Source organism: Schistocerca gregaria, chromosome X, assembly GCF_023897955.1.
Source record: "Schistocerca gregaria isolate iqSchGreg1 chromosome X, iqSchGreg1.2, whole genome shotgun sequence".
Classification (NCBI taxonomy): domain Eukaryota; kingdom Metazoa; phylum Arthropoda; class Insecta; order Orthoptera; family Acrididae; genus Schistocerca; species Schistocerca gregaria.
The window spans coordinates 738,859,279-738,886,491 of NC_064931.1; the positions used below are offsets into that span (position 1 = coordinate 738,859,279).

Below are 27,213 nucleotides of genomic sequence, written 5' to 3' on the forward strand. Positions count from 1 at the left end.
TAGATGGATGGTTCAAATAGCTCCGAGAACTATGGGACTTACCATCTGAGGTCATCAGTCCCCTAGAACTTATAACTACTTAAAACTAACTAACCTAAAGTCATCACACACATCCATGCCGGAGACAGGATTCGAACCTGCGACTGCAGCGGTCGCGCGATTCCAGACTGAAGCGCCTAGAACCGCTCGGCCACTCCGGCCGGCCATTCGCCATTCAATTACTTATTTAATACTATAAATAAATCCATTCTGATAGTGTACATTTTTTCAGACAAATGTCGTTGGCTTTTTTTTTAAAAAAAAAAGAAACTTTTCATTGAGTGCAACTATCAGGCTTGTGAAAGGCCACGAACTTCATCAGAAGCTGCATCAAGTCTATAACGGTTGTAGGCGCTTCAGTCCAGAACCGCAGGACTGCTACGGTCGCAGTTTCTAAACCTGCCTCGGGAATGGATGTGTGTGATGTCCTTAGGTTAGTTAGGTTTAAGTAGTTCTAAGTTCTAGGGGACTGATGACCTCAGATGGTAAGTCCCATAGTTCTCGGAGCCATTTGAACTATCCATCTATAATGGTACAGTAGAATCGTAATAAACACGGCATAATGACTACCATAGTTAATAAGGAACGTTTCAGTGTTGTCGCAAATAAATAATAAATACGCATTTATTGTCTTACTTTATTCTTACTTTATATGGGCCATCGTTATTGTCATTAACTCTGAAGTATTCTTGATAAGGCGAAAATTTATTTCGAATTTGGTATGTTACAGAATCCTTTGCGGTGAAAATTCATCCCCGAGAGTCACTGGATGAAAAGAGACGTGATGACTACGGTGACTGTCTCCTTCTCTGTTGCACGGCTCGGAAGGAAGCGCCAGAGGTGCGCAGAGCCACTCCACACTGTTCGATTTGAATGATGCACAGAGGGTCTGCAGCGGCGGCGCCGCCGTCCTTGACCTTCGTCGGCGAGGTGTCAGCGACTTGCTCCCGGCAACAGGCTAACGCTTTCTGCGCAGCAAAAAGGAGCTCGCACGCTCCTCTAGCATCCGACGGAAATTTTATGTTTGGAGCGTGACCTTCCACAGCTTTCCCAGTGTGCGAACGGAAAATTACAGGCAACTACGCACGGCTGTCATGCTGCTGAATCTGAATAATTGTGCTCTGGTTACTACAATGTTGTACCTTCCTTTTGCTAATAGACCGGAAAAGCTTGAAGCCTGACCTCCTTGGTTACTTTTCCCGTGGTTGGATGCAGCTGCGCTCAGTTCGTTCCGTGACTCACTTGTCAAAGGTCACTGACTTATCGTATAAATACGTCAGCCACGAAGTGCCGGCTCGACTCAGTTCTGCAGTAATGTTAATTGATATTATTCACAGCTGTAATAAGAAAGACTGGCTGCTCTGTAACTGGATGTAAACCGGGATTCGAGGCAGAAAAAAGTAATACCGATTTTTGGCCTTAAATATAATGTAATGAATTTAATTGACGAAAGGAGTAAATGTAAAAAAATTGACCATAAGTGCAAAACGACAAAGCAGGGATGGCTAGATGACAAATGTAAGGCTGTAAAAACATGAATGACCATGGGAAAGAGAAATTCTGTCTACAGGAAAAATGAAGAGGTCTTTGGAGAAAAGAGAAGCATCTGCATGTATATTACGAGCTCAAAAAGCAATCCTGTTTGTAATTGTCCTTTATTTACGTGACCATTACGGCACTCCAACCTCAGTTCTCGGTACCAGTAATATCGTACTACTTTCCTGCGAAGTAACAGACATATTTTTGTTACAATATTAACATTTGGTTTTATTAATGTATAGGTACTCCGATGTATCGATATATTTCAGTGATATGGTTCTAGTGTATATTCATTTCTGTGAGACTGTCATAATTTTCAACTTACTTGTAATCGTTCTGGCGCGAATGGGCACAGAGCAATCTTTGTTTCACTTTGCAGAAGTTAAGCTGTTATCTCGCTTTGTAAAAGAACAGTCAAGTCTTGTGTTTCGTTAAAGTGGAAATTCAATTTATGAAGATTGATACAAAACTGTTTTCTTGATGATGTGACAATTAAGAAGAAGTATATGTGAATTTACAAGAAGTTTTCTTGATGATGTGACAATTAAGAAGAAGTATATGTGAATTTACAAGAAGTTTAATGAAAATGTGGATCGTGAACACCAAGTCAAAAATTATTTCTACCATACCATTGTTCTGATCTGGGATTGTTTGATCATTAAGAATTTCCTGAAAAACGCATTTGATAGGTGTTCAAATATTGCTAAAATACAGATCTGGACCTTCTAGCAGTCAAAGTGGAATCACCCTAGAATCAACAAGATGAGCCATAACAACTTCGACGCAATCTACGTGGGAATCCATTCAAGATAAGTGCCAAAATTAATGACTTTTTTACAGTGACTTCATTATTTCCATTCTGACGATGCCATCCACAGTCAATAACTTTGTTGTTGCCCGGTAAAGCGAACATATGCTGCGTGAGTAAGATTATTAATCTGATTTCTAACCTACTTTGCAAGTGGTGGTATTGTTAGATGTTCCAAGCAAAGAAAGGAAGCCTGAAAGTCGGAAGGAATATATTGAAGGTCTATGCGAAGGGGAAAAAAACCTTGAAGACAGTATTATAGAAAGAGAAGAGGAAGTGGATGAGGGTTAGATGGGAGATACAATACTGTGAGAAGACTTATATAAGGAACTGAAAGACTTATGTTAAGCCCGCATCTCGTGGTCGTGCGGTAGCGTTCTCGCTTCCCACGCCCGGGTTCGATTCCCGGCGGGGTCAGGGATTTTCTCTGTTTCGTGAAGGCTGGGTGTTGTGTGATGTCCTTAGGTTAGTTAGGTTTAAGTAGCTCTCAGTTCTAGGGGACTGATGACCTAATATGTTAAGTCCCATAGTGCTCAGAGCCATTTGAACCATTTGAACTTACGTTAAAACAAGATCCCTTTAGTAGACGACAGCCCATAAGGATTACTGAGACTTTTGAAAGAGCCATCCGTGACAAAACCATTAGAACAGTACCCAAAATACGTAATACAGGCTAACTACCCTCAGAATTCAAGCGGAATGTAATAATATCAATTCTAGATGCTAACAGGTGTGAATATTACCGAATCATCAGTTTAATAGCTCATGGTTGCAAAATACTGACTCAAATTATTTGCAGAAGACTGGAAAAGCTTGGAGAAGTCGAAACTGATCAATCTGGGCTCCAGAGAAATGTAGGAACCCGCAGTGGAATACTGATATTATGACATATCTTATAAGATAAACTGAAGAAAGGCAAATCTACATTTATAGCTATTTTATATTTAAAGAAAACTTCTGACATTATTCGCTGGAAAACATTATTTGAAATTTTGAAGGTAACAGGAGTAAAATACAGAGAGTGAAGAATTATCTACACTTGTACGGAAACCATACTACAATTACAAGCGTCGAAGGATATGAGAGGAAGTCAGTAGCTGAAAAAGCAGTTAGACAGGTATTCACTCTGTACATGAAGCAGACAGTAAAGGTAATCAAAAAGAAATTTGGAAAGAGGTTAAAGTCCAGGAAGAAGAAATTTAAAAAAATGAGGGCTTTTGGTGATATTTTAATTCTTTCAGAGACGGCAAAGGACTTGGAAAATCAGATGAAAGTAGTGGATACTGTCTTAAAAGCTGTTGTAAGATGACCATAAACAAAAGTAAAACAAGGGTAATGAAATGTAGTCAGATTATATCAGGTGATGCTGATAGAATTAGATTAGGAAATGAGATATTAAAACAGTCGAAGGGTTTTTCTATTTGGGCAGAAAAATAACTTACGATAGCCTAAGTTGAGTGAATAGAAAATACAGACTGGCAACACCAAGAGAAGTGTTCCTGAAAAAGAGAAGTTTTTTAATGCCGATTACAAATTTAAGTGTTAAGATTTTTTCTGAAGGTATTTGTGCGTATTGTAGGCTTGTGAGGAACGTGGGCATTAGACAGTTCAGACACGAGAATGAAATCTTTTGAAATATGGTAATATCGAAGAATTCTGAAGATTAGATTAGTAGATGGGCTTATTAGTGAAGAAATACTGAGTTAAACAGAAAAACAAATTTGTAATACAATTTGACTGAAAGAAGGGATGTGTTGATAGGACAAATCCTGTTAGATCGTGGAATCGCCAATTTGATAATGGAAGGAAGTGTGGGGATAAAAATTGTAGAAGGAGAGCAAGGCTTGTGTACTGTAAGCAGGTTTAAACGGATTTAGGTTGCAGTACATATGCAGAGATGAAGAACTTGCACAGGACACAATACCATGGAGAGCTACATGTCTTAGGACGCCGCGCGGACTGACCGAGCGGTCTGAGCGCCATGTCACGGACTGCAAGGCCCCTCCCGCTGGAGGTCCGAGCCCTCCCTCGGACATGGGTATGTTTATTGTTCTTGCCATAAGTTAGTTTAAGTAGTGTGTAAGACTAGGGACCGATGACCTCCCTTAGAAATTCACACACATTTGAACATTTTTGTCTTAGGACGGAGTACCACAACAAAAACAACTGCTAATGTACAGTGTGTGTGCGTATGTGTGTAGGGGTGGGGGTTAATACTATTTTTTTTATAAAAAATTTCAGATGTACATACAATTATAGATCAAATTCATAGTGATACAAATGAAAGATAAAGTACAGAGTATGACAATCTTTACAATTATCAAATAGCAGTGCTCCCATTGAAGGGTTCTGAATTGATTGTGGTCGCATATAAAATAGCACAGTAATGATACATCTGTTTTTCTGTAATGTAGCTGTAATTCATTTAATGAAAGACACGAAAGCAAATCCGTCCAAGAAATAAAAAAAATAAACTAAAAGAAACAGAACCTCTTACCTGGAAAATTGGTAATTTTTGTCAGCGAAATCAAACAACATCCTGATAAATCATCACAAAAACCACCAATCGAGACGTACAAAATCCAGTTCACTAAAGAGAAATCTACGGTTCGCGTATATACAATAAAACAAAAATTATGGGGTACACACTGAATAGCCAATAAAAAGCACCTAACATTCAGGTCAAGAGAAAGTTAATAAACGCACAGAGAATATAATGTCCACATCTACATTCTGAAAATCACTGTAATTTGCACGGCAGAGGATTAAAATGTGTGTGAAATCTTATGAGACTTAACTGCTAAGGTCATCAGTCCCGAAGCTTACACACTACTTAACCTAAATTATCCTAAGGACAGACACACACACCCATGCTCGAGGGAGGACTCGAACCTCCGCCGGGACCAGCCGCATAGCAGAGGATTACTTTCTTGTGTAATGTATCAAAGCTTTTCATTCCATTGACGACTGCAGCGGAGAGAGAAGTGTTGGTTACTTGCCTGTATGTGAACTATTATTAATCTAGTTTAATCTTCATTCTCTCTACAGAACAGATACGTAGGAGATTTAGAACACTCGTACCTTCTGTCCCAAAAACCGTTTCTAGAAATCAAAGCAGTTTTCCAAAAGGCGTCAGATGTCTTTCATCGAGTGTTTACTGTTTAAAATATTTGAGCTTTACTGTGACGCTCTGTGAGTCGGGCAGGGCGTGACCTCTCGAGCTGTCCTTTGTACATGTTCAGTGCCCTCTGTTCAGTGGCTGCTCGTGAGTATACATTCTTAGTGTTTACAAATTTTTAGATTCAGATAAATTCAGGAGTGTTAAATGAATAGCACCTACTATATGACAGTTATGCGTATCAACAAATTTATACAACTACAACCACTGCCAATATAACAACAACAGTAATAATAATAATAATAATAATAATAATAAGATGCATAACTTATCTGACAAAAGAAAGAATTGTTTTTGTGAAATTCTGTAGTTATTTACATAATTAAGTACAGTTTAGGGTTCAAATGGCTCTGAGCACTATGCGACTTAACTTCTGAGGTCATCAGTCGCCTAGAACTTAGAACTAATTAAACCTAACTAACCTAAGGACATCACACACATCCATGCCCGAGGCAGGATTCGAACCTGCGACCGTAGCGGTCGCTCGGCTCCAAACTGTAGCGCCTAGAACCGCACGGCCACTTCGGCCGGCCTACAGTTTAGGGCAATTCCGAAATAATGTGTAAGCTTTCGCAACTCTGCGTTCCGCATTTTTGTGTAAGTGGGAATTTTTACGCCTTTCCATTTTTTTGGACAAATGTACAAGTTCCCTAACAGATTTATTAGTTCCCGAATTTACTTCCGGGTTGGAAATCAGATATTCTTGCGCTGCACCCACAGAACAACTTGTGCTAACCTGTACACTTCCCTTGTTAAATGTTCGCTTGTAGTCACTTCGTTACTCCCTCAATCAAAGGATCTATTCTTGTGGGACCTGGTTCCTTTGCGGCTAAATTTTCCTGATAAATTCCTTTTATGTTATCAGAATGAGATTTTCACTCTGCTGTGGAGTGTGCACTGATATGAAATTTCCCGGCAGATTAAAGCTGTGTGCCGGACCGAGACTCCAACTCGGAACCTTTGCCTTTTGCAGGCAACTGCTCCACCGACTGACCTAGCACGACTCACGATGCGTTCTCACAGCTTTACTTTTCTGTTAGCATTTAAAATCGTTTCAACATAGTTCATGTTTGCACTACGCATAAAAGCTGATTTCCGCACGGTAAACAACCAACTCCAAACATAAATGACCGTTGTGTAAGCGATTGAACTTAAGTAGTAATATCTACCAACATGGTCACTTGACTAGAATACAAATGAGGCGCTGAGATCTATAAGGGCCTGAAGCACGCCGCCATCAATCTCACATTTAAGTGAATATCAGAGAAACCAGTGATACAGCCTTCTGTGAATTTTCATGTATACAATGTGGACCTACAACATAGATAAACCTGACTCACCATAAGATCAACAGATTTCAGAAGTATGAATAAATGCTACACTCTCACAATCGACGGTGATGTGCTTGAGGCCCTTATGATTACTGTATGATAAAATTCATAACGTAGTGTTCTATAATTCATTCAGAAACACACAAAATAGGTTTACTGTCAGTACAGTTTTGCAATGAGGATGGGCTGTGAGTCGTGCTTGGATAGCTCAGTCGACAGAGCACTTGCCCGCGAATGGCAAAGGTCCCGAGTTCGAGTCTCGTTCGGCACACAGCTTTAGTTTGCCAGGTAGTTTCGTATTAGCGCACACTCCGCTGCAGAGTGAAAATCTCGTCCTGGGAACGGAAAAGTAAAGTATCAGGAAAAGTTAACTGCGAAGGAACTAGGGCCTTTGATGGTTCAAATGGCTCTCACCACTATGGGACTTAACATCTGACGTCTTCAGTCCCCTAACTAACCTAAACACATCACACACATCCATGCCCGAGGCAGGACTCGAACCTGCGACCGAAGCAGCAGCGCGGTGCCGGACTTAAGCGCCTAGAACCGCTCGTCCACAGCGGCTGGCACTAGGGCCTTTGAGAACAGTGCTTTGATTAAGAGGGTGATGAAATCAAATAAGTGTAACTACAAGCGGCACTTGGGCCTTTGAGAACAGTGCTTTGATTAAGAGGGTGATGAAATCAAATAAGGGTAACTACATGCGAACAGTTAACAAGGAAGCGTACCATTAACACAAGCTGCTGTGTGAGTGCAGCGTAAGAATGTCTGATTTTCAGCCTGGAAGTGAATTCGTGAACTAATGCATCTGTTAGGGATTTTGTACATTTGTCTGCAAAAATGGAAAACACGAAAACTCCCACTTAGGCAAAAATGCGAAATGGAGAGCTGCAAAAGCTTACACATTATTTCGTTGTTGCCCCAAACTGTTCTTATTCCACTTAACTTTGTATAAAACAACAAAATTCCACAAAAACAATTCTTTCTCTTGTCTGATGCGTTGTGCATCATATTATTATTATTACTGTCGTTATTATTATTGGCAGTGCCTATAGTAAACTTGTTGATAAGCATAATTGTTATACAGCAGATGCTATTAAGTACACACTCTCCAATTCACCTGATTCTAAATATTTCTGAATGTATACTCACGAGCCGCCACTGTTGCGCAGAATTTCAGGGTATCTATATATCTTGTAAGTAACCTCCATCGTTGAAAAACTGTATTCATCCGGTATTCAACCTATGAATGGGAACTTGGAATATGCTTTAACTACAACTGTGTCTGCACGACAGTTCCACTCAATACAGCGACGTGTTGTTGCCACAGGTATCCGCTGACTGATGTCAGTTGTGATTCAGTGCTTCAGCTGATATAAACATCTATAGTAGTTATATTTTGCAGAATATTGAAATTCTCTGCATCACTTTCTAACAGTTCCCATAAGGAAAGATATATAAGTAACTCATTTTTTAAATAATAAATTTTTCGTGAAAATTCTTAACATGTAAAATGTTTTTGTAAATATGTTATTTATTGTTATTATTCGTTTTAGCACACAAGACTATAGATAAACAAGGTAATTATTCTTGGCGCAACTCAAAGTTCGTTATTTGTTTCTGTCTTTAAACTGCGAAAACATTCTCCTGTCACTTCGGAACAACGCTTTAAGAAGTGTTGAGAAGCAAGGCCTCCAGAATGCGCTGGGAATATTTTGAAAAACTGATTGCATTTTTCTTCCTGTCTGACGAGACAGTGGTGGTTTCTCCTTTGTACCTGTGGCCTGCATTCCATCAGCTGTTCGTAGCACGCATACACTGCTCAGCCAGAACATTATGACCACCTACCTAACAGCTGGTATGCCACTTTGTAACGGATAACAGCGGCGACACGTCGTCGCTTGGAAGCAATGAGGTCTTGGTAGGTCGCTGGAGGGAGTTGGCACCACATCTGTGCACCCCAGTCATCTACTTCCCGTAAATTCCGGGAAGAGGGGCGATGAGCTCGAACGCTATATTCAATCATTTCCCAGGTGTTTTCTATCGGATTCAGTTCTTGCGACTTGGGAGGCCAGCCCATCAACTGTAACTCGCCACTGTGTTCCTCGAACCACTCCATCAAACTCCTTAGCGTGTGATATCGCGCATTACCTTGTTGAAAAATTCCACTGGTGACGGGAAAGATGAACATCATGAAGGGGTGTACACTGTCTGCATCCAGTGTAACTTGCATGGGGTCCACCGCACCTATGGATGTCCACGTGAATGTTCTCCAGAGCATAATGGAGCCGCCGTCAGCTCGTCTCTGCACAGGTGTCTAGGAGCTGTTCCCTGGAAGAAGACGGATGACGGGTTCGCGATCTCCCACTGGAATGGTGAAGAAGGTATCACGATTCATCAGACCATGCAACGCTCTGCCACTGCACCAATGTCCGGTGCCGATGGTCACGTGCCCATTTCAGTCGAAATTGCTGAAATCATAGCGTTAACATTGGCACATGCATGAGTCGTCGGCTGCAGAGGGCCGTTATTAGGAGATTTCGGTGCACTGTGTGTCAGACGCACATGTACTCCACCCAGCGTTAACGTCTGATGTTAGTTCCGCCACAGTTCGCCTGCTGTCCTGTTTTACCAGTTAGCTCAGCCTACGACGACCGACATCTATAATGAGGGGTGGCCGCCCAACCCCATGACGTTGGACGTGGTTTCACCTTGGCTTCACCAAATGTTGAAGACACTCATCACAGCACTCCTCCAACCCCCGACAAGTCCTGCAGTTTCGGAAACGCTTGTGCCAAACCTCCGGGCCATCACAATCTGCCCTAGGTCAAACTCAGATAGACCGAGCGCCTTTCCCATTCTACACACGAACAGCACACTCACTGATACTAAATGGACCGTGCATGCGTCTGACAGCTATCCTCCGCAGTAAAAATACTGAGTGAATGGATCATCAATGAACTTTATCGGGTGTCATGGGACGTCCGCCCCGAACAAATGCAACGAACAATATCGAACAAAATGAGATTTTAAAAAAAGAAAGAAAAAGACCAGCAGTCATTCCTCGACAGGTGACGCTGCCGTTGCCTGGAGGAGTTTGTATCGATAGTAGATCGGTAATCATAATGTTCTGGCTGACCAGTGTATTATGGAGCTCTAATTGAGCGTTGCTGAAGTGCTTTGGTCTATCCTGTCTCCGATCGCAGCTTCTAGCAGTTATCGGAACTAACTTTTTATGATTTACGTCCATCGAGTGAGGTGTAGCGTAATGTTTGTACCAGTAGTATGTCTATAGAAGGAATATGTAGCGTGAATACAGCATCGTCGTAGTTGTGAAGCAGTTTTAAAGGATTACTACCAACAGTTAAGTCTAGGTTTCTAGGCGCGCAGTCCGGAACCGTGCGACTGCTACGGTCGCAGGTTCGAATCCTGCCTCGGGCATGGATGTGTGTGATGTCCTTAGGTTAGTTAGGTTTAAGTAGCTCTAAGTTCTAGGGGACTAATGATCACAGCAGTTGAGTCCCATAGTGCTCAGAGCCATTTGAACCATTTGAGTCAAGTCTAGGTTTCAGTGAGATTCCGACATCTGCTCGAATAAAACCTGGACTAACCTCAAGATCTTAACTTAGGACTGATTAAAGCAGAAAAGAGAACTACACTTCAGTAGTTAAGACCGATGTACAAAGCGCTCTAGTGAAAGGGATTCTCTTTCATATCGGAACGATCTTCGGAAGTGTACTGGTAGAACTTTACCACAATTTGTCTTTCCGAGAGCTGAAAAAGCATCAGCTGACAGGTGTGTTGGAAGCAGCCTAGTAGAGAGATAAGCTCCTACTGCAGAGTAAGAACAATACACTGGAAGTCTGATTTCTGTCACTGACAGGAATATATTACTTTTCTTCCTATTTATATTCTTTTTTCTCTAGCTACAACTATATAGTCAAACTATACATCGTGAATAATCCATTCACAGATATTTTGCCCTTACTATATCAAATGTGACGTGCTTATTGAAGTCACAGCTGCGATTACATATTCACATGAAGATAACGGGTCTGTAACCGCTTTTTGATAGTTGCGTCTCGTGAAATGTGCGATTACAAAAAAAAAATATCATAAAACATTATTCCTAGCCTTTACACAATAGTCTTAAACTGTGTTGTAAGCTCCTGTCTATTATGAACATAGATTTTTCTGTCCTATACTAGGAATGTAATGCAAATTGTTGGTATCAAATATCGATAACTTTTCCCTCTCAGCAAAGAGCCTAAGAGTGATAATAAATGAAAATCTAAGTTGGACTAAGTAGGCCTACGTAACTGCAAGTAATCAGTATCTCTCTGTGTCGTAAAAAATGTAAAATGCTCTTCCCTTTTGACCTGAAAAAGAAACTGGTACAAACACTTATACTTGCAATTATTGATTAAGCGATATTAGCCCGCAACGTCTGTGAATGCTTGTGTTCGTTATATCCGTGATGTTCGACTTTTGGATCATACTTCACCATCATATGTACAGCTATCCCTGTTGGTTGCAGACACTCGCAGGTATTTCCACACACTCTGTTTTCTCTTCTGTTTATCAACGTACACTGTCCCTCACACCTCTCCTCGACCTTAACGCTCTTGACTGAACAGCACGGCAGAAACACCCGTTCCCAGCACAGTAAAAATCCTTTCTGTCCCACTCCATCGATCAGCCACTTCTCGAAGTCCTCCTCAGTAGCAGAAACTCGACTCTGAAATAACCTCCCGCATTATATTAGAGAAATGTGTATCACAGTTAATGACATATCTGATGAGGCAACAATAACAACTACCATTGTTCCTGCATGCATTCGTAACCTCTGTGTCTCGTTCTTTCCAACCATATCTTGCTCATTTCCCGCTATTCTAAGCTGTTGCTGCTTCCTTAAATTCCCTTTTCCCATATCTCCCTGCATCAGAAAACATCTGTTTTGTACCTGCCACTCTTATTATTGCTATTATTGTCGTTATTATTACAATTATTGTCATTATTTGTGGCGGTAGCAATAGCAACAGCAGTAGCAGAAGCATTGTCAGTATTAACTTTATTGGTTCATAGTCAGTATTATTTACTCACCTTATCTGTGGACATTCAGCTATTTCTAACACTATTTGTCATATTAAAATTGTTATTTCTTAGGTAACTATGATGGGAAAAAGATGCTATATGTGTGAAAACCTGGTCCGATGTAAGAGACGGCCTGATGGCCCCAATCAGATCAGGTTAAATAAATAAAATAAATAAATTCTGGGAAGGCTATCAAGTGAGCTTAAACGTAAATTTCCGTATAACCGGTTATTCAGGGACTAGTTTGCGTACGCTACTTCAACAGACCCGTTTCATACTGCTCGTTGGGGTTTCCCCGAATGGAAAGGAATCGATACGCTCAGCTCAGGTACAGCTGTCAGAGGCGAACAAACATCGCCTCGGATATCTCAGTGAGCACCATCGCTATAATTTTGGTTGATTAGTTGTTCATCAGAAAGGAAATGAAAACGGAGGGAAGATTAGGCTTTAACATCTCATGTCCTTTTCAAGGGATCATTCCGACATTTGCTTTAAGCGATTTGGGAAACCACGGAAAACACAAATCTGGATGTCTGAGTTGCCGTTTGCCACTGCGCCACCTCGCTCGGTACCCTATCAAGTGAAATCCTACACGTCATTTCGCGACTGTCCAGGGTGTTCAATATTAAGTGTTTTGCACGTGCTTCGAGCACCTGCAAAACGTGGCGCAATGAATTGTAATGGTACTGGAAGGGGAGGGGGGGCGTAATTCTATTTCAATTTTCTGCTTCCTTCGGTCAATTCAAATAAATGTCTGGAAAATCACTGCCTTCTTGTCACCTAAAGTGATTTTTATGTTCACGTATTCCATTCCACAACAAACAGGAATAATAAAGACCATACAAAAATTAAAACATACAAGCACAAATGAACATCCAACAGCAAGAAGGAAGGAAGATTCAGGGTTGACAAACCCGTCGACGTCGTGGTAATGAGAGACAGCTAACAAGCTCAGGTAAGCGATAGTTGTTGAAGGAAACCGCCTTTGTTCATTTCAGACAGATTTTGTGATTTGGGCAGCAAAGTAACTGTGATTACTCAAAACGGAGGGGATTTAAAATTCAGAACGGCAACAGCAAGAAAAGCGTTTTGGAAAAGACGAATTTGTCAGCACAGAACACAAACTACATTTTAGGAAACCTTTCCTGAAAGTATTTTTCTTGAGTGGCATGTGGAAGATAAACTTGGCGTGTGGAAGATAAAACTTCACACAAGAAGAGAATATAAACTTCTGAAATGTAGTGCTACATGAGAATACTGAAGATTAGGTTGGTTAACTAATGAGTACGGACTGAATCGAATTCGAGGAAACAGTAATTAATGCCACAACTTGTAAAAAAAAGAGATTAATTGATAGGAAGCGTCCAAAGACACAGAGGAATTTTTAATTTGGTAACGGAGGTGAGAACGCCTGTGAGAAGAGGAGGTAAAAATTGAAGAGGGAGACCAATGCTTGAGCACAATAAGCAGGTTCAAACGGATGTAGGTTGCAGTAGACATCCAGAGATGTAGAAACTTGCACGAAATAGACTATCGCGAAGAGATGCATCAAACCACTTTTCGGACTGAAGGTCACAACAACAAACAACATCGGACGCTTTTGCAGCCGACAGTTGTCGGGAATACGTAAAAGTAAAGGAAATGCTGTAGCCACATGAAGTAAGATGATGATCTCTACAGCCTCCGTCGCAACACAGATTCCTTAAGTTCCAGCAAAAAAATAACAATAATAAAAAGGAACTTAGTTGTCTTTGTAACACTCACGAAGAAAATTAGTTACTTTAAGGGGGGGGGGGGGGGGGGGTAGGACGTCGAACGGGCCGACTTGGAGCAGGAGAGGCACCACAGGACATCTTCTATACTTTTACAAATAAATTTATAAAACTTTGTCAGCATGACCAGAAAGGATTCAGAATTCACGCTCATAGCAGTGGAAGTTCGAAAACATTTCGAAGTAATTTTTTTTACATGTGAAATTTCATCATTTGTCACTTACTAATGGCAGCATGCTATAGGTACATTTTTCTTCATTAGTAAGAGAGATGGTTCGATTAATTTTGCACAGCATACAAACCATACTTATAGGTGTATGAAACTCTACAATTTTACAAATCTATTAAAAACTGTGGTAAAAATTGAGGTAATTAACTACAAAATTTGTGTTTCTTCTAAACATGAAGTTTGAAATACAACAGATCATTCGTTTTTTCATAAATTAAATAAATTCTAGAGTTTCATACACCTGTAAGTGTGGTAAGTATGCTGTGCAAAATTCATAGAAGAATCCTTGTAACTTATGAAGAATAGTGTACCTATAGCAACAAATGCAGCAATTAGTAAGTGAAAAAATGATGAAATTTCACACGTAAAAAAATTATTTTGTTATGTTTTCGAACTTCCACTGCAATGAGTGTGAATCCTGAATCCTTCCTGGTGATGCTCACAAAGTTTTATGAATTTATTTGTAAAAGTATAGACACTGGAAATTAAAATGTCCTGTGATGCCTCTCCTGCTCCAAGTCGGCCCGTTTGACGTCCTACCCCCCTTAAGCTAGACCTACCTCGATAGGAATTCTAGTGATCGCCACCGAGACTATGCATTAGCTTGGAGAAATGTGCCTGTCCCCTGACGTTTACTTTTGGTTTCTTCACACGAAAGAGATGAGGGTGAAATGGCCCTGCGCTGTGTCAGAAGGCTGCTTACCCAAGCTATGACAGAAGAGGGGCACCACCTTCGCTTCGAAGCTGGTTCTGCGGTGGCACGGCGTCTGTAGGGTCACTCTGCTGCGTCACCAGCGCAGAGCAGAACCACATGCCAGCTGATTCCAAGGTGAACCAACCGCACAGCGCCTTCCTGGCGCACGTGAACACCGCCTGCCGCTTATTTTCCATGTATAACGCCTCAGGGAGTATTTATCACTTAGCCACAGATATATGAGAAGTATTTACTACGGGTAGCTATTTATTTTGTGAGGGAAGACTTTCAGGTCCTTAGAAACAGGTCATTAACTCTGCTTTGTGAAACGCGTCCCCAAAAATCGACCGTGGACTGGCATCGAGATACACTCCAGGATTCACGTCGAAATCATGAAAAACCTTTATCATGGTGGATAGAATAAGATATGATACTAGTTCCAGGCGTTAATGTTGTCGGTTTTTATTCAGTGAGTGCTATTTTACAATATGACACAGAGCCATACCTAGAAAACTTTTAGGTTATCTGAGTAGATGCGGAGGACTGCGCAGTTACATTAGCTCTACGCTGGAACGACTTTTTTTGGCGGCCACACCCGATTATCCAGTGGAGTTTCCTTTAATGAAGTCAACAGAAGATCAAAACTAATTATGAAATGTATTAGGGAAGCTATCTGAATCGTGCGAAAAATTTCAGTTGAGGTTGGACAATAAACGTATTATGTACGCCACGTGAGTCCTAAGAGGGTTCTGTTTCAGTTCTACTACGTTATCAATGACACAACTGCAGTAGTTGTCGATTCAGCTACAGATCGCAAACCAAAAACTGCGTATTATTGCCAAAACACTTAGAAGATGCAACAAATCCGCTATGTACTCTGTTAAACTACACTTAGCCGTTCTCTTTTAGAATATAGCTACGGTGTGTGTTGGGATCCGTAGCAGGTAGTGTTGACAGACAAAATCGAAAAAGTTAAAAGAAGGGCGGCTCATTTCGTGCTACAGCTGAATGGGGGAGATATTGTCAGGGATATGATAAGTGAATTGAGCTAGCAAGCATTAAAATGAAGCCATTTTTCATTGCGGAGAAATCATTTCTTGAAATTTCAAACAATTCATTTCTCCTCAGAATAACAAAATATTCTATTTCCCCCCATCTACATAGAGAAGTATGACCAGCGTGATGAAATAAAAGAAATGTGAGCTCCCATGGGCACTGTGAGAAGAGAGCTGTAGACACGTAGGTTTAAATTAGTGTAATGCAGCCTCTCCCAAGCAATAAGGTGCGCATTGCAGTGTATAGATGCGGATGTACATACGTTATTGATCTTGTAAAATAATGCAGTGCTTTACAAAAGTGCCAAAAATAAAAGCTTAAAATCCGTTAACAACTAAAAGCTATGGAGAAAGGAGTATTTATCTTACGTCTCTGTATAGTTAGAAGTATAGATTCAGCATAGTTCGAAGTATTGGGGCTAGTGAAGTCTGTGAGTTACCTCTGGTGGAAGATCACTGCCCCCGAAAGAATCTTTCCTCATCATCATGAGAACAGATTAGTCTGAGAGTCAGTGGTGCGTAGTTTGTAATCATGAGACAGTGCACCAACGTTCTGAACTAAATTGCAAAACTTTTCCATTTTTTGTTCGTAAAGGAGTATTATCAATGGTGATTTATCGGAACTAAGAATGTAAGCCTGTGATACTCTTTAGTACTCATTGACAAAAGTAAGTTACGCACATGTAGTCCTGTCTCTAATCTATACACTAACAGAAATAATGATTTCGGAAGCTTAGGGAAGGTAATCTACCTTTAATAGGACCCCGCGGTGGAAGCAGCCTTAGCCATTTTAGGGAAGTCAGTAAAAACCGAAATCTAGACGGTCAGACGAGGATATGGAATTTGAACCTCGTTCCTCTCAAATTTTAGTCCAGTGCCTTAACCACTGCCCCAGATTGCTCATTATGTACGCAAAGGATAGAAAAAGGTACAGCGAAATTTTCAGTACAGATTAATCACTTGTATGGGAAGAAAATACATGATTTTAAAAGGGTCCTGAAACGCTTTATTTAGAACTCGTTTTTTACAACTCTTCATAGCACATAAGACACACAGAAACAAAACGACATGAAACTCTTGCTTACGTCAAATGTTAAAAATGTCCTTCGTTAGCATTGCTATACGAATCAGATCAGCTCGACATCACATTGAACGTCGGGTGCGATATTGTATCGTTGTGGTACCGCATATAATTTCCCAGCCTTCCACAATACGAGTGCGAAGACTTTCTGCATCTCGTAACGCGGTGTGATACAAAGGAGCTTTCTATTGCCCTCACAAATAAATGTGTAGTGGCCTCATCCTGCCCGTCAAGGAACCTGTTATTTAGATATCGACTGGCAATTACACCACGACGTACAAGTTAACCAAGACGGCGCTTTCAGCAATTTACGTAAGAGGATATTTTATGTGGTAGTCTAGTACGTTCTGTTTCTGTTTGTTTCGCATGATTAATGTACTATGGAGAGTAGTAGAAAATGAATTCTAACATTCGTTACAACCTGTATGCCTACATTGTGCATTTATGTATTAAACTCAACTAAGTTACCATCTTGTAATAACACCGTGAAGACGAAAGCTGCTGCGGGATTCCCAGGTTCTTCGCTTCATGAACGCCGTGGGATTGTCTGGAAACAGTTTTCTCCTCATCTGATGCACGGACAGATTTGCAGATTCACAATGCGCTTCGTGTCTCAGTAACTTTTCACTGCGCTTTGAGGTTATCTGCATTCTGTAATTGAAATAAGTCGATTCGAAATGCTTACTTTTCCCGCGCAAAAAGTGTATTCGTCCGTTGCTTACGTTTGACTAAAATCATATATCTGTCAGTGGCTAATACGAAGCTTTGTTGGTTGGCAATTACTTTGAAAACTGGTGCGCTAATAGATAATTAACATCTGAACCATTTCAGCGAACTAGCAGCAAACACAATCAACGTACTACGTATCTAACGTCAATAATTAAATATTTCTTTAAATGTTCTCTTACAAGTCATAAACCTGGTACAAGGTTGCGAGACCTGTATTTCTATACTCATAAACAACCTCCAACAAGTTTAAAACGTTTTCAACCAAATTTTCTGAAAAAGTAACCGCAAACACAGTAATAACCAAGTTTAAATCCTGCTTCAGTCAAAAGAATGTATATTTTCCATGGTCTTCCTAAAGCAATACAGTTGAATAACAGACGGTTCCTTCAACAGGACTACGGATCATTCGACATGTCCCGACGAACTGTAGCACTGAGAAAGTCACAAATATCACTTATACCTGTGTATCGTGTCACTGGAGCGTTCTAACAAAACAGGGCTCTATACATCTATCACATCTCAGCTAGAATCTTCGTGGCTTATACACTTGAAATATTCCTTAATTTTCTTAGCCAAAACAACAATAACGACATACTCACTATCAGTTATGCTATTTTTTGTTAGAAAGTCCTGAGAGTAAGTAAATTAATGTCACATCACAATAAACAGTTAAAACGATTGGTGCAGCGCTGAGACACGAGATTAATACACTCTATCTGATACAGACAGAATGAGTTCCGTTCCTTGGATTAGCATACTTTGCTTCCTACATGGTCCAGGAATCCTGCCTTCTACATTGTTGAATTACCTTTCACCGCTCTGTGATTTCGGTACGTACATCACGTTTAAATAAAAAATCACAACCACGTCGACGGCGAAAAAGCGTTGTAAGCACCGTTTCCATTAAAACGAGGCACTATCGGCAGCGCAGATCTGCCCACTGTAACTGCACTCAGTACTGAATGACGATTTGCACCGTGGCTCATACCTGAGAGTTGACCCGCTCTCCTCCAATCACGTGTGGCGTCTGCAGAGATAGGAAGAAGTGCAGGATATATAACGGGGAGTCGCGGAGCGGGGAACCCATGCCCTTATCCCCTCTCAGCCGTCGTAATGATGGGCGTGAGCGCTAAATTCAAGCGTCCTTTTTTTCTCTCGGGCTCGGCTAGGTGAACCCGCGGAACTACACGCGGCGCGGGTTTTCCACGTAAGCGGCGATCGCTCAGGCAGTGCGTACCACGTCTGGGACCGTCTGTGTTCGCGGAAGGTACGGTGCATCCCCGGGGAACTGAGGCATGCCGAACACGCACGAACTCCCTCCTACATTCGTGCTAAGCCTGACGTAAATATAAGATTACTTCTCAGGTGATATGTCCTTGAGTTACGAGGCGGGGTGGCGCTAACAGAATACTGATGGACGGCCGGGATACCAACACACACTGTAGGAGTGGCAAGCGGCTGGAAGGGGCCGAGGTGGGACCGAGGGGGGAGGGGGGGGGGGAGAGTACAAGAAAGAGGGAGTAGGAGGAGGGAAACATGAAAAAGAGACTCTTTTGGCGTGTTTCACCGCATCATATTCACGTCCCGACAGTTACGAGAACACACGATCGGCAACATTTTATTGTTGTATTCTCTTTTGACAGAACTTATGCATGTAGGTTAAATATTGCAAAACGCAACCAGTCATCCTGAATGCAAAATTGCGTGCTTTGAGTGCGCATCAGGGAAACGTGATAGAACCACTGCCATTTATCTACGTGATTACTCTGCTATTCACAATAAAGTGCCAGACAGAGGGTTCAATGAACCACCTTCAAGCTGTCTCTCTACCGTTTCACACTCGTGATGATCGTTTCTCCCTATGTAGATGGGTGCCGACAGAATGTTTTCGCAATCGGAGGAGAAAACTGGTGATTGAAATTTCATTAGAAGATCCGGTCGCAATGAAAAACGCCTTTGTTTTAATGATTGCCACTCCAATTCACGTATCATGTCTGTGACACTATCTCCCCTGTTTCGCGATAATACAAAACGATCTGCCCTTCTTTGTACTTTTCGATGTCATCCGCCAGTCCCACCTGATGCGGATCCCACCCACACAGCACACAGTTTAGTGTGTTACGTATTACAATTTGGCGGATAGTACTAGTTGAGGCCTCAGATGTCAGCGGGTAAAGCAGACATCTATACAAAGTAGCACTTTTATTTAGGAAGACTTTAGTAAGGTTTCGGCTGTTCGCAGAGGCCAACGAGTGGTTCAAAATACACTGACGTGCCGAAATATTATGACCATCCCCTGATAAATGTGTTGGTCCATCTATGGAACGGAATACTGCAACGGTTCTGGGTGACGTGGACTCGAAAACACCTTGCTACCTTTTCGGAGGATGTATGTGGCACCAGCTCATGTCGTGCAGTTCCTGTAAATTAAGGACTGGTGACCTGTGGGATGGAAGTGGAGCCGGTAGCGATCCAGATGTGTTTCATTGGGTTCACATCAAGTGGATGTAGTGGCTAAGATACCAACGTGTGTCATGCCTCTCAAACCACTGTAGCACGTTTTCTGCTTTGTAATACGGACAGTTATCCTGTTGGAAAATACCATCGCTGCTGGGGAAGATATCAAGCATGAAGGGATTACTACCGTAGGTCCTATGGAAGCTCAGGTGAACGTCCGCCACAGCATATTACTACCATCATTGGCCTGCGTCATTGGAGCGATGCACGTTTCGAGCAGCATCTCTCCAGGATGCTGGATGACGCCGTATTTGTACACGGCCATTGATCTGGTTTAACAATAAATGTAATGGATCTGTCCAGGAAACATTTTTCCATTGATCTACGGTCCATTCTCGATGATTCCGTGCACACTGCATTCGTAATTGACGATGTCGTTGAGTCGATATGAGAACATGTTTGAAGGGACCTTATTCTGGGTCTCCATTTGGCCGGCTGTTCGAATCGTGCAATATCCAAATTTGTGACGAATTAGCGTGTGACGGAGACCGCAAGTTGGACTGCATGGGAACACGAGGGCAGACATATTCTCGACAACGTTCCGATCAACCACTTCTGACTGCCAGAAGGGACGATTGCCGTATTCTGCACCAAGCACTCTTAACCCCTTCATATCTGGAGTTGCCATCCGAGAACAAGAAACAGGGTTCCTCTGACATTCTGTGACATCCCGCACCATTGGACGGAGGCTAGCAACAGGGAAGTACTGCCTCACGCTTAAGCTGTCGTTAACACCACAATATGAGCGGCTGTGCTTAGATAGGCGACCTGACCGAGAATCAGGGACCATTGATGAATGGTGTCTCACTGTGTTCAGCTATGAACCGCAGTTCTGCGCTACCCTGGATGACAGTCGTCGGCATGTATGGCAGCGAACTAGTGAGAGGTTCCATACTTCCAATGTTTTGGAGAGGCCCAGAGGTGGTAACAAAAATGGTTCAAATGGCTCTGAGCACTATGGGACTTAGAATCTATGGTCATCAGTCCCCTAGAACTTAGAACTACTTAAACCTCCCTAACCTAATGACATCACACAACACCCAGTCATCACGACGCAGGGAGGTGGTAACCACCGGCGCGATGGTAAGGGGAGCTGTTGGGTCTGACTTCAGATGACGGCTGGTTATGCTTGAACGAACTCTCTTGGAACAACAGAACCTCACTGGCATCCTGAGGTCTCATGAGCTGCTTCTCATCCGACGGTATCGTGGTGCAATTTTTCAACAGGACAATGCTCTACTACTGACGGCACACGACTCTATGAACTGCCTGCGTGGTGCTGATGCACTTACGTGTCTAGCAAGATCCCCAGACCTGTCCCCGACAGAATATGTATGGGACGTCAACTCTGCCAAGTGCTAGGATCCAGGATATGAAGGACCAGTTACAACAGTAGTGGGCCTGGTTGCCTCTGGAGAAGATACATTGGCTTCATGACTCCTTTCCCAACCGAATCAGTGCATGCATACAGACCAAAGGACGTGCAATATCATAGTGATATGTGGGCTTATACTGCCAAGTTCTTTGTAAATTAGTCTCGATTTTGTAATCACAGAAACAACACTACGTAGCTTCTCAACCCGTGATGTTACATTTTGTGTCCTATTCCCCATCTGGGTGCTTCAGTGTTTATGTCAGGCTGTTTGACTTTCATATAGGTATACATAGCATTTTGAAAAGAATTTTTCTCGCGACGGCTTTCTTGTATAAAATATTCAGCAGTCGTATTTGACTTAGCGGAAATACCGTGAACTTTTTTTTATAAAATAGGGTTTCCGTCCCGTCAGTTACGAGGATATTAGAGACATAGCATGCTCTCGAACTGGGAAACAGGCCACGTCTTCTACAAAGGAACCACGTCCTTCCAGACACGTTGCATCTTAATTTTTTTCTAGAACTGCTTTCTGTGAGGAGAAGGAACCTGGTACATTTTCGCTTCTAAAATCAGTTATTGTCCGTGAGCAGCGCAAAATTTTACTCGAATATTCGGAATACTGATAGTAGTACGTCACCAAAGGAACAAGGTGTGAAATACCAAGTAGGTGGAACAGTTGATTGGGTTTTTGGTGAACCTAAGAAAATAAGAGACATTACTGACGAATAATGTGTAGTAGATGACTGCAAAATAGCTTGTAAGTTCTGCTGAGTACTGTTTCAATATCAAAGAATATAGGAAAATTAGCATATAATACTTATATGGATATGGTGTCTGTCCTTTCGGACGTGTCCGAAAGAATCGACACCATATCCATACATCTTTCTGGCAATACGGGTCATGATCTTCTTCTTCTGTGCGGATGCACACATATTCCCCGAACTCGCACGGGACGTTAGTAAGAATGTCTTCCACGAGTAATGGGTGTGTTGGGGTGGGACACTACGAATGTAGTGTGTAGACATATAAGGTGAGAATGTGGGTCTCGCTGGATGCGTGCGTGAGATAGTCCCTGCAGTCGCACTACCCTCTGTGCCCTCGGTGGCTCAGATGGATGCCGACACGGTAGCTCAGCGTGTTCGGTCAGAGGGTTAACTGCCCTCTGTTATTAAAGAAACTGACTTAACCTATCAACAACGATCTTAAACGGGTGTCTTACGACGTCCGCCCCGAGCAGATGCAACGAACGAAAGCGAACAGAATGAGATTATATAGGAAAAAAAAATGGATAGAGCGTCTGACATGTAAGCAGGAGATCCCGGGTTCGAGCCCCGATCGGGACACACACTTTCACCTGTCCTCTTTTATATATATCAACTCCTCTCAGCAGCTGAAGGTATTAATATAATTTTAATTTCGTAAGCGTATATTGTCCAGACCACGACAAAAAAAATCAGAGGTGGAGCACAAGCTCGCACTGGAAAAGGACTGGAAGGAAATTGGGAACTGTACCAGCAGTCGCCGTAAGTGTTTTAAGCGCGCGATTAAATGCCTAATATTCTGGACTGCCATATGCGGGTTTGAACCGCCGTTCTCCTGAATGCGAGTTCGGTGTCTTCACTATAGTCTCATTTCGTCCAGTGCAACTACAACAGTAATTTACAGTATCATTAAATGCTTCAGTTTTGTATTAGAATTTGTGATACATTTTAAACGTATCAAAATGCTTATCCTATGCAGTATGCCCAGCCGACCTCGCTCTGCAGACTGAATATGCTTGGAACGCTTGTACAGTCACGATCAAATGTATCTGTCAGCGACAACTGCCTAGAATCGCAACTTTCTTTCTGCTCGGATTCATCAATAAACGCGACTTGTGTGCGCTGATTACTTCCAGCATTGCAGATAGAGATTCTGTTACATGTTATCTATAAGTTGCGTCGAATTGAATAACGACAAGAATCTCTTTTCAAACCATGCATTATGTATCAATGGAAATTAGCGACTGCATTGTCCGTATTTAGAAATCGCTTGACGTTCCGTTTTGCAGAAGCAATTAGAGTCTCCGGAGCAACTGCGACATTGTGAGTAAAAATTTTCAAGAGGAGAGTGAAAAAGTTCATCGTAATCGCCAAAAAGAGGAAGGTGTAAAGCGACAACTGAGGGCCGAGATCGAGTCAGTTTAGATGCAGCCATCGTGAATCCATTCATGTGAATTACATAAGTGGTTAGAAAGCTCCATCTGCAAGTGAGTGCTACTACTGTCCTCCCATGCTTTCATACCGTTGGCCACTGGTTTCCATCGTCACAAGCCTGCAAGAATACAACCCATCACATCTTGACATCTAGGAAGTATGTATAGTTTTGTCAGAGGTACTACCCAGCTGGCAGAGATGTTTGGAACTACATAGTTCATACTACGCGAATACTCTTCTTGTTTGGATAGCAGACTATAGATTCTATATTCTCTAGATCCCATTATTGACTCAGCACCAAGTGGTGGGATACGTTTGGCTTTTCGGTATCAAATGACTGCATCTGGAGTGGAGAAACTGACTGAAGCTTTACCCAGGCTGGAATCGAAAGTATATACTGAAGAAACTGCAAAAAGGTGGGAATTTAAAGAGATGAGACTTGGATAAACTGACTAAACCACAGGTTGTACAGAGTTTCAGGGAGAGCGTAAGGGAACAATTGACAGGAATGGGGGAAAGAAATACAGTAAAAGAACAATGGGTAGCTTTGAGGGATGAAGTAGGGAAGGCAGCAGAGGATCAAGTAGGTAAAAAGATGAGGGCTAGTAGAAATCTTTGGGTAACAGAAGAAATATTGAATTTAATTGATGAAAGGAGAAAATATAAAAATGCAGTAAATGAAGCAGGCAAAAATGAATACAAACGTATCCGAAATGAAATCGATAGGAAGTGCAAAATGGCTAAGCAGGGATGGCTAGAGGACAAATGTAAGGATGTAGAGGCTTTACTCACTAGGTGTAAGATAGATACTGCCTACAGGAAAATTAAAGAGACCTTTGGAGAAAAGAGAACCACTTGTATAAATATCAAGAGCTCAGAAGGGAACCCAGTTCTAAGCAAACACGGGAAAGCAGAAAGGTGGAAGGAGTATATAGAGAGTCTATACAAGGGCGATGTACTTACTTGAGGACAATATTATTGAAATGGAAGAGGATGTAGATGAAGATGAAATGGGAGATATGATACTGCGTGAAGAGTTAGACAGAGCACTGAAAGACCTGAGTCGAAACAAGGCCCAGGGAGTAGACAACATTCCATTAGAACTACTGACGGCCTTGGGAGAGCCAGTCATGACAAAACTCTACCATCTGGTGAGCAAGATGTATGAGTCAAGCGAAATACCCTCAGACTTCAAGAAGAATATAATAATTCCAATCCCAAAGAAAGAAGATGATGATAGATGTGAAAATTACCGAACAGTCAGTTTAATAAGTCACGGTTGCAAAATACTAACGCGAATTCTTCACAGACGAATGGAAAAACTAGTAGAAGCCGACCTCGGGGAAGATCAGTTTGAATTCCGTAGAAATGTTGGAACACGTGAGGCAATACTGACCCTACGACTTATCTTAGAAGCTAGATTAACGAAAGGCAAATCTGCGTTTCTAGCATTTGTAGACTTACAGAAATCTCTTGACAATGTTGACTGGAATACTCTTCAAATTCTGAAGGTGGCAGGGGTAAAATACAGGAAGCGAAATGCTATTTACAATTTGTACAGAAACCAGATGGCAGTTATAAGAGTCGAGGGGCATGAAAGGGAAGCAGTGGTTGGGAAGGGAGTGAGACAGTGTTGCAGCCTCTACCAGATGTTATTCAATCTGTATATTGAACGTGCAGTGAAGGATACAAAAGAAAAATTCGGAGTAGGTATTAAAATCCATGGAGAAGAGATAAAAACTTTGAGGTTCGCCGATGACATTGTAATTCTGTCAGAGACAGCAAAGGACTTGGAAGAGCAGTTGAACGGAATGGATAGTGTCTTGAAAGGAGAATATAAGATGAACATCAACAAAAGCAAAACGAAGATAATGGAATCTAGTCGAATTAAGTCGGGTGATGCTGAGGGTATTAGATTAGGAAATGAAGCACTTAACGTAGTAAAGGAGTTTTGCTATTTGGGGAGCAAAATAACTGATGATGGTCGAAGTAGAAAGGATATAAAATGTAGACTGGCAATGACAAGGAAAGCGTTTCTGAATAAGAGAAATTTGTTATCATCGAGTATAGATTTAAATGTCAGGAAGTAGTTTCTGAAAGTATTTGTATGGAGTGTTGCCATGTATGGAAGTGAGACATGGACGATAAATAGTTTAGACAAGAAGAGAATAGAAGCTTTCGAAATGTGGTGCTACAGAAGAATGCTGAAGATTAGATGGGTAGATCACATAACTAATGAGGAGGTGTTGAATAGGATTGGGGAGAAGAGAAGTTTGTGGCACAACTTGAACAGAAGAAGGGATCGATTGGTAGGACATGTTCTGAGGCATCAAGGGATCACCAATTTAGTACTGGAGGGCAGTGTGGAGGGTAAAAATCGTAGAGGGAGACCAAGAGATGAATACACCAAGCAGATTCAGAAGGATGTACGTTGCAGTATGTACTGGGATATGAAGACGCTTGCACAGGATAGAGTAGCATGGAGAGCTGCATCAAACCAGTCTCAGGACTGAAGACCACAACAACTACACTCCTGGAAATTGAAAAAAGAACACATTGACACCGGTGTGTCAGACCCACCATACTTGCTCCGGGCACTGCGAGAGGGCTGTACAAGCAATGATCACACGCACGGCACAGCGGACACACCAGGAACCGCGGTGTTGGCCGTCGAATGGCGCTAGCTGCGCAGCATTTGTGCACCGCCGCCGTCAGTGTCAGCCAGTTTGCAGTGGCATACGGAGCTCCATCGCAGTCTTTAACACTGGTAGCATGCCGCGACAGCGTGGACGTGAACCGTATGTGCAGTTGACGGACTTTGAGCGAGGGCGTATAGTGGGCATGCGGGAGGCCGGGTGGACGTACCGCCGAATTGCTCAACACGTGGGGCGTGAGGTCTCCACAGTACATCGATGTTGTCGCCAGTGGTCGGCGGAAGGTGCACGTGCCCGTCGACCTGGAACCGGACCGCAGCGAGACACGGATGCACGCCAAGACCGTAGGATCCTACGCAGTGCCGTAGGGGACCACACCGCCACTTCCCAGCAAATTACGGACACTGTTGCTCCTGGGGTATCGGCGAGGACCATTCACAACCGTCTCCATGAAGCTGGGCTACGGTCCCGCACACCGTTAGGCCGTCTTCCGCTCACGCCCCAACATCGTGCAACCCGCCTCCAGTGGTATCGCGACAGGCGTGAATGGAGGGACGATTGGAGACGTGTCGTCTTCAGCGATGAGATTCGCTTCTGCCTTGGTGCCAATGATGGTCGTATGCGTGTTTGGCGCCGTGCAGGTGAGCGCCACAATCAGGACTGCATACGACCGAGGCACACAGGGCCAACCCCGGCATCATGGTGTGGGGAGCGATCTCCTACACTGGCCGTACAGCTCTGGTGATCGTCGAGGGGACACTGAATAGTGCACGGTACATCCAAACCGTCATCGAACCCATCGTTCTACCATTCCTAGACCGGCAAGGGAACTTGCTGTTCCAACAGGACAATGCACGTCCGCATGTATTCCGTGGCACCCAACGTGCTCTAGAAGGTGTAAGTCAACTACCCTGGCCAGCAAG

General features: G+C 42.4%; 1 protein-coding gene across 3 annotated transcripts in view; it reads right to left on the reverse strand.

Moving 5' to 3' along the window:
• Positions 1–18,959, reverse strand: part of LOC126299559 (solute carrier family 22 member 5-like) — a 234,376-nt gene extending 215,417 nt beyond the window's left edge. The window contains exon 1 of one of the 3 annotated variants that reach the window (XM_049991555.1): positions 18,538–18,959. The gene's annotated coding sequence lies outside the window, so the exon portion shown is untranslated. Of the gene's footprint in view, positions 1–18,148; positions 18,172–18,357; positions 18,509–18,537 lie in introns of those variants that run through there. The other 2 variants (XM_049991554.1, XM_049991556.1) reach the window with 2 other exon arrangements.
• Positions 18,960–27,213: the final 8,254 nt, after the last annotated feature.